Raw genomic sequence first — 9,292 nt, 5'->3', positions numbered from 1 at the left:
TCGCCGTCCAGTGTGTTGTCGGGATGTGACACGTCTTGTTTGGTACGATGTCCAACTTCTTGATTCTTTCGGTAAAGTCACGTAGAAGGGAAATAATAAAATAATAAAAATAAAACATAATAAAATGAATCCCTGCAGTCACGAAAGCTTTAAATCGAAACGATGTCCAACGTTTCACTCCACGTTGCGGGTGCTTCTTTAGTTCCATCATGAACATTGGAAGTAAAATACAGCACAACCGCGAAAACCTACACAGTGTTAGAACCTGCCTTATTGCATTGTATGGAAGTTTATGTATTTTTATTATTATTATTATACATTATAAAAAATATATTAAGTTGTCAGAAGAGAATCGCATTCACATCAGACCAAAAATAACCAAAGTTGTTCAAATGCTTTATTTCATGCCGACATTGTATTATAAACAAGTTAGCCAAAGTACGACCGTGGAATTCATAATAATTGCAAAGAGCACACACGTGAATGTCACAGTGAATAATTTCGCTGCGATAAACATTTTCATGGAAACCTCGATTGCTTTTTTCACGGATGACTACTGGGCATCTGTGAAAAAGAGCGTCATAGTTCATCGCGTTCCTGCAGTATAAATAGACATTCTGATTCTGCTTCCAGTTGCCAATGTTTGGCAATTAAGTGATATAAATGCACCAGTCCCCAAATTTGCTTTTTTGGGATGTTTAATATTCACGACAAAGTTGCATAAAGGGAAAGAAACATATTTAAAACATGAACTAAAACGTTAACTACAAACACTGGCTGCTGTTACTAACCAAACGTTGGCTGTTTAAGGAACACAACTATTATCAATCAAAACGAAGTCAAAGTCATTTCTTTATTTAATGAGTTCTCATGTCCTATTTTTCGATTTAAAGCTTTCGTGACTGCAGGGATTCATCTTCTTGGTTCTTTCGGTAAAGTCACGTAGAATGGAAATAATAAAATAATAAAAATAACAGACTCTGTCTCCTCGACAGACCTGCTCTCCACCTGAGGACGGCTGCTTGCGTTGTGGCCGAAACTGTCGTGAGAATTATTTTATTATGTTTTATTTTTATTATTTTATTATTTCCATTCTACGTGACTTTACCGAAAGAACCAGCAGTGGAAACTCTACATTCCCATGGCAGGGGCCGAGTTCATTCATAGGACGACCACTGACGATTTCCCCACAACATGGCACCAGCTTTATGATGAGCCGAATCAACTCCCCCAAACCCAGGATTTGAACTCGCTTGCAAGCCACTCGCTCTACCCATAAGCCACCTGGTCTGAGTTTTTGAAAACTCAAATGAAGTTTCAATAAACTCATTGGACAATATATATTCCCTCGCTCACGAAGATTAATTGTTGCATTCATCGTTTGCACACTGATTCATTTAGTAGCAGATCACTGAAGCGACTAAAGCATATAAAAGAGAAATTGACACCAACTATATAAAATGGCGTATTGGAGACTATATGAGATTATAATTTAAGTATTTGTTTGTGTGTGTACATCTCTATGAACATTTTCAAAGAACCTTCAATAAAAAAAAAACCCTCTGGTGGAAGTGCGTGTATGAAGAGTATTAACACGTAGGCTTTGGCGACCAATATTATTCATAATAAAGGATTTTGGGTTAGATCGCGTAAATACTCAAATTGTAAATGTTGTGAGTTTACTCTCCAACACACCGGTGGGCTAAAGTAGTAACTAATTGGCGCGTTGTTTCCGTGACGAACCTTACTGGCTGTGTCGGGTGGTGGAGGGTTACGACACATTTATACTCACGTGATCTAACCCAAACACCGTTATTATGAATGAAGAGTATTAATCGATAAAAAAATCAATCAGATCTTAAAATGAATTGCGTAGTTTCCCAGCAAAAAATTATGATGTATGTACACATTTTGTTGCAAAGAGATCTTTGAAAATAGTTTTAAGAAAGTAAAGACTGGACTCCTTTCTTCATTCCATTTTCTTACTCGAAAATGTTTTTTGTGTCCTGGGAAAAAAACAACAAACAAACAATCATCAAAACACACGCAAAAAAATCCACAATTACAGTACGCACGGTTCATCAAATGTTTAACATTGTATAGTACTTGAAACACAGAAATAATGTTATATTGTGATAATCAAAACATGTATTTACAAATTTGTCTCAATCTACCGCTGAACGAAGGCCTCCTCATGCTACGTCAGTCATGAGCGTTGTTTGACCACACTTCAAATGTGCTCTTGAGTGCAGTTTCGTGAAGGCTCCAGGACTGGTGTAGATATCACGTGGTACTGACGTTAGCCACGGTCAGGATTCAAACCCACGTGCCCAGGTTCATAACGTAGTGCACAAATTGCCGTGCTAATGCTCCCCCGGGTAGACTTCAACAATCACGTCTTAATTTTGGAGCTTTCGTGACTGCAGGAATTATTCTTTGGTTCTTTCGGTTAAGTTACGTCTAAAGAAAAAATAATAAATGAAATAATAGCATATTACGACGTTTCGATTGCAACACAAGCAATCATCATCAGGCATAAAATAATTAGCAACAAAAATCTAACTAGAAAACTATAGACAGACATTCAAGCAGACAGACATCACAAGGACACACAGAGAGAGGACACATATCGGCACAAAGGGAGAGGTCGTTTCTGTGACGTCTGGGAAGCTGCCATGGTGTAAGACTGCACTGGACTTACAACCCAGAGAGGTTTCAAGATCGGCACTTGCCCACCGAGCGGTATAAATGGCTACACCGCAGTTCGTCGATTGCCAGGTGGTGTGTGGTGGGGTAAAGTGTGGGTACGCCCACCTATTTCGAAGTCGCTTGGCCAGCGGGTAAGAGTGGGGTCAAAATGCCCCCTGGAGCTCCAACGAGCGGAGGCCCTTTCTTGCGCGAGCAGTTGCGTGAGCAAGCAAATGCCGCCGTGGCTGCACCTTTGCCTTGATTTAATAACTTATCCTAGCGCTGGAATCATTCACTCGAGGAACTATGAAGTGCATCGGACAAAGGGCCGGCACTGTCACAGACAGAAATGTGCGGTGCGCTGCGAGCATTACCGCTCTGCGCCGTGTTACCGCCGGCTGTGTTTTGACACATGTCGGCACATTTTTCAAATGTTGTACATTTCTGACAGGACCATTGGGGTTCACGCTTTATTATTTTTATTTCCTCCTGCCGCACTGCAGACTGGAGGAGTCGCACCCCCCCCCACCACCTCTCCCCCTCCCACCGTCCCCCCGCGTGATATTTTTCCAATATCGTCACCTTTTCCACGCACGACACCTCAATAACCCCCAGCAGAGGATTTTTTTGTCTCGCCTCGCTGTAATCTTTACATCAATGGGTAGCATTACGTGTGACGGACCACCGCTAGCTGAAAAGCATTTTTGTTATTTTCCTACATCATCGCCATGTCTGCCCAATGATGTAATTCCCCTTACAGGAATTTCGCAGATCGCTGCTGGTTTACATTGATCGCAATGTTGAAATGACCGCCTGTACTGCACCTCTCCCAGTTATGATCTTGACCTCGGTGACCTCGGCGACCTCTCGCCACTGAGGTTTATTCTTTATGAAATGCAACGTCGGGTTTTCGGAAGGTCCTTTAAGCAAAACATCCAGTAATTCCTGCACGGGCCAAATGAAAATCCACAACCGCGGCGAGGACGGCTCGGACGTGTGGCTCAGAAGATAACACAGGAGGATGAGTCACTTGTCTGAGGCCGAATTCTTCAATCTGCACGTCGGCTCAGGCAACAGGTTTCATCGAGTGTTGAATTTAGATTACGCAACAACAAAAAACCCACGTGGAACCCAGTTGCACACCTGATATTGCCCTGCACGCCTGAGCGTCCGTGCAGGGTATTTATTGAAACATTAAATTTAGAGACACGAGCAGCTATTCAAGGCTCGCACGCCCATCACTCCTCCGCAAATTGCGAAAAGCACCAGACCATACTACGTGAAGAGTGATTAAAACTTTTGGACAGTGAGATATTGTTTCACGCATCCGATTGTTACAGCCACGCGTTTATCAATGCGGTCACGCTGACTGCGTTTTATCGGTTAGTACGCAATAACGGATCGTCACCCTGACATTAGTTTAGGTATGATATTTTTTTTTGGAATACCGTCTTCTCTAAATAGCCTCACTCCCGCTCCTAATTCCGTGTGCGTTACACTACACGCACGTGCCATGCAACGTGCCACTCTATTCCGTGAGAAGTTTCGGTTTTGCGTTCGTGCCATTTTTGCCACGTGCTGAGGCCGCCTCAATGTTTTGTGTCTCACTGACAAGGTCTCAACCCCGTGAATGGAGAGAAAGAGAGAACGAGAGAGCTGTGCATGCAAATTCACGTGCCAGAGGCGAGCACGCCAAGCAAGCCGGGTGTCCAGGTCTCACTCCTGGTCTCCCAATGTACAAAAGAACGGGAATAATTGCGCTGTCAAGGCCCCTGCTTTCAGGGTTTTTATGCCATCACCTCCGCCAACAGCCACAAAGGTGGATGCAGCAGGGCAGGAGGCAATTGTGTTCTGCGCGTTTAAGAAACTGGCCTCAGCAGTTCGCCAGATGTGTTCAACACAATCTGCTTGTCATGCTGTGGCATCTAAATGTTGTATGACGAGCATACGACTTTCAAATAAAAGTGTGGATTTGACTGTGCCTATATTGTCAATAGCTTTTGGGTAAAAGTATAGAATGTAATTAAAAACGTTCCTCAGGAAATACAAATATGTAATAACGAATAATGCTGTAACCATCCTTTTTTCACTACGGAGTTCCAGTTCTTACTGACAAGGGATAATCGACCTTTATTGAGTTTTAATATAATCAATAATGACCAGTCAACATGATGTTTCTTTTAAGGAAAGTAGGCTAGGACAGCGAAATTGCCTCACTCGATTCGAATTCTATCCCGTTCTTACATGCATACATACATTTAAAAAAGCCCACATTAAGCACATAACATGGGCATCGTTACCTCCGATCGTCACGGTTGGCTACGTACGGTGCGAAAGAAGTTCAACTAACGTATTTCCGTACACCTCGCTCGAAAGAATGTTGGCCGGTGTTCAGCACTCGCGATGGAGTGACAGCCGTAAGAGGCACCATGCCCAGGAGTGCTTTTACACCGCCGATATGGAGAGATGAGATCGGCTCATGTGCAAGAGCTAGATGGATTGTTGCTTTCGGACACCATGAAAGATACGATGGCACATCATCTCGTTTGATAGATCACGGCCGTCGATGACAATGGTGATTGATCATGATAATACAACTCATTTACATTTCTAACGCGCATTTCATCCGTAGTTCGCAATGCGCCACGTGTGAAAAGTAGAAAATAAAGATAACCAGGGTGAATGACCAGAACTGAGGGGTAGAGGCTAATTTAAAGAGGAACAAACATGATTCCTGCCATGACAACGTGGAATTTCGAGATGAGTGTCCACCAATGCTCGTTTTAATATGGGACCCTACTTTTGCATAAATAACATTGCTATCTGAGCAGTAGGACTGGCACAGGCCAGTTTGGTTTGCTTTGCCAACCACTAAACCAAGGACATGCGAATAGAAGTCCCTTAAAGTTCACAAAATGTCACAGAGATATATCAATTCATGGGAATGGTTTCCAAGGCATGCATGTTTCCAACTAACACGTTTGTGATCAACGCAATACCAACACTACTTTTAAAAATTAAAGAAAGCTTGCCATTGACAATCCGATACATCATTCAAATATCGGCAGTGATCCGCACTAAAAAAAAAATATTTATTCGGTTTCAGTAAAATTGTATGAATCACGGGCAATTGTGTATATATACGTACACATCTATTGTTAGTTGCGGTGAGCAGTGGCACAGTGGTTAGCACACTCCGCTATGAGCCCGGTAACTTGAGTTCAATTCCCAGGCACAGCTGACATCAGTGGTAATATCTGCACCAGTGCTGAGTGCCTCCTTCGCCAAGCGACACTTGACCAGCACGGTGTCGTTATTTAAATGCAGACCGCCGAAAGTTCAATTTCAAGTTCATTTATTAGGTATAGCCCTGTGAGCCATTCGGCTCTTGAATCGGGAGCAACCGCAACAAACCAAAACATGAAAAAAAAAGATCTTAAAGTGAATATGTGACTAAGTGCAAACAGAAAACCCAAGAAAGACAGCAAAACATTGCAGAAAAAAAATCACCGTACACCAACGCTGTGTGCAAAAATCCCAGTGGGATGCAAGTCAAACAACCAACAACAACAACAACAACCACAAGACAACTTAGATTAAGACTGTCATCCAGAAGTGGATTGACAAAGGGCCATATATTGTGACTGCATTTGGTGAGATGTGTCAATATTATCTTCTGATTGTTACATTTTTTTGGCTGAAAATGAGACCACGTTAAAATTGATTAAGCAATCCCATTAAATGTAACGATATTGAACCACAATAAACATTTACTATCTGTACCAGCCTGAAAGATTAAGCTCCATTTAATGGCGTGTTTGACTTTTGGCTGAAGCTGAATTAAACACACAAAGGACCAATGCCATTAGAAAGTAAAAGTGAAAATATGCAGACTTTAAACTGTCACTGCTGCAATGGGAATAACGGGTTTAACACAACTCAGACACACCGAATACCAAGGGAGAGAGGTTTAGCCTAATCTCAGTGTCTGCTTCTTTTTTTACGAGATAATTGTCCTTTAAGAAAATATTCCCCCAACCATACTGGCTATTTCACAAACTGATAAAAACAAAATGTACGGCACATATCCATCCACACAAACCATTTTACTGATGCATGTGAATCCTCTCATTGCGTTTCAAAGCAGCGGGTATATTTTGAAAAAATATATGTATAATAACGTCAACATCCTTTCGTTTAACCATTTATTGCGACACTCCATTAACAATGGTGCATAGGCACAAATAACAAACATCATAGAGATGTCACGAAGAAGGTCTCTAGCTTGAAATGTCCCAAATTATACATAGAGTACGTAATTTTTCCTTTTAGGGCAAATGTATGGAATTTTTACGCCGTTTAACCAAACAAGCTATTTTCTGTATACTTTGTGGATGTGCAATAACTTTATTTGTTTAAAGTAAGGCTCTTAATTTCTGGTGCACATGCCTCTACGTTCAGCAGCCACATGTCCTCACGTGACAATGCACAGCACACTGAGCCTGAGAGTTGAGAGGGGGATGGGGGGAGGGGCCCAGACCACCTGTGCAGTCAAAATTCTTACTTTCACGTGAATTAATGTCCATGGTTAAATATCATCCTCTAAAATACAGAGCGAGGTTAGGCCATATGTGATTTACTGCTACTGGTCAATATTAAATACAGTACAGGGTCAAGTAATTACTTGTATTTTTGCTGTCTGTGCACCAAAAAAATCACTTGGAATTATTAAACTTTGACTGAAATTATATATTTTAATAAGTATAACACGTAAAAACAAAGTTTTTCACTATAAATCCTTTATATGCGTGGCAGCGAACTTAATATAAAGGATTTAAAAAATATATTCGCCTGTGGAGGACGCGGGGATCAATCCCACGACCTTTGGCATGGGAAGCGAGGGCGCTACCAACTGCGCTACTCCGCCACGGCCTGTGGAGGTGTTACGCTCTGGGCTCTTACACTGTTACGTTCAGCCAAAGCCATGAATGAGTTATATTTGAATATATGTAAAATAATTTTTTTTTGCCTAAAAAGTGTAACATTTTGGAAATTTTTTTTCACGAACGTTAATTGTCACGCACAACGAGTCTGTGTGGAAAATGTCAACTCGATTGGATCACGGGAAGTGGGTTAAAAAACGACCAAAAGATTTACACGGTCGTAAGCATGCAAGCAAGCACGCAAGCACGCAGGCAAGCAAGCAAGCGAACTTAATATAAAGGATTTTAAAAATACATATATTGTGCCTTTGTTCAATATGACATCTAGCCAATGTGATAGTCTGCCGACTTTATGCTTGCATAACTGGCCTTCAACAAGATGCTTGCATTGTAGATTTTTTTTCTCACGTTAATGCATGAAGTCAACTGAAAGAGATACATCTTTTCGATTTAAAGCTTTCGTGACTGCAGGGATTCATCTTCTTGGTTCTTTCGATAAAGTCACGTAGAAGGAAAATAATAAAATAATAAAAATAAAACAATAAAATAATTCTCGACAGACCTGCTCTCCACATGAAGACGGCTGCTTGCGTTGTGGCCGAAACGTCGTGAGAATTATTTTATTATGTTTTATTTTTATTTTATTATTTTCCTTCTACGTGACTTTACCGAAAGAACCAAGAAGAGTTACATCTTGTTAAAATGAGCATTGAAGCGGTGCTCATCTATCTTGTAACATCCACAAACCTCTGGTAGGGATGAGTCTATCTTATCCTATTTTGATTTACATAGCGCCTAAAGTAAGGCGCAAAACAAATCGCGATTTTTACAGCAGAAATGTGACGAGTTGAGTAAAAGGGCGGCAGTGCACGAATATGTCGACGATGATGATGTGCGAAATAAACGATGATGAAAGTGACGACGAGCACGACCGGTTAATGATGAGGGTGATGAATGGGTAAGGAATTTGGAAAAGGGGGTGATGGTGTTGGTGATGGAGAAGGGAAGGCAGGGTGGAAGAGGAGTTTGAGTAAGAGTGAGAAATGAGTGATTTTTCATGGTAAGAACCACTGTTGACTTCCCTACAAAGTGGGACTCGTTTTATCGACCCCTGAGAATGGGTTTAGCTCAAATCCCCAGCCGGGATTTTAACTCGCAACCAATCGATTGGAAGCCGCTCGCTGACTCTACCGCTCCCACGCTGACCATTTACGCTCCGTGGACTCCGCGCTACTCTCCACGCCAATCTCAAAGAGGCTGGGTGATCGTGCGTGCTACTGCTATGCACAAACACTGTGGAATGCTGCTTTTCCTATCTAAGTCAAGAATTGTGAGCGTTTTGATTTAAAGCTTTTGTGACTGCAGGGATTCATATTCTTGGTTCTTTCGGTAAAGTCACGTAGAAGGGAAATAATAAAATAATAAAAATAGAAAACAATAAAATGTCTCACGACGTGTCGACTGCAACACAAGCAATCGTCATCAGGTGTGAAATCCACAGCAAATTTCTTGCTGTGGATTTTATTGCTGTGGATTTCACACCTGATGATGATTGCTTGTGTTGCAGTCGAAACGTCGTGAGAATTTTTATTGTTTTATATTTTTATTATTTTTATTATTTCCCTTCTACGTGACTTTACCGAAAGAACCAAGAATATAAT

General features: G+C 41.4%; 1 protein-coding gene across 1 annotated transcript in view; it reads right to left on the bottom strand.

Annotated features, from left to right (window-relative positions):
- Positions 1–439: 439 nt before the first annotated feature.
- LOC144937651 (uncharacterized) overlaps positions 440–9,292 on the bottom strand; it is a 130,114-nt gene continuing 121,261 nt past the window's right edge. The window contains exon 12 of the mRNA XM_078865033.1: positions 440–2,006. The gene's annotated coding sequence lies outside the window, so the exon portion shown is untranslated. The remainder of the gene's footprint in view (positions 2,007–9,292) is intronic.

The sequence above is a fragment of the Lampetra fluviatilis genome, chromosome 19, assembly GCF_964198595.1.
Source record: "Lampetra fluviatilis chromosome 19, kcLamFluv1.1, whole genome shotgun sequence".
Lineage (NCBI taxonomy): Eukaryota > Metazoa > Chordata > Hyperoartia > Petromyzontiformes > Petromyzontidae > Lampetra > Lampetra fluviatilis.
Note: the sequence above shows the minus strand (reverse complement) of the source record. Positions and strands in the feature narration are given on the sequence as shown.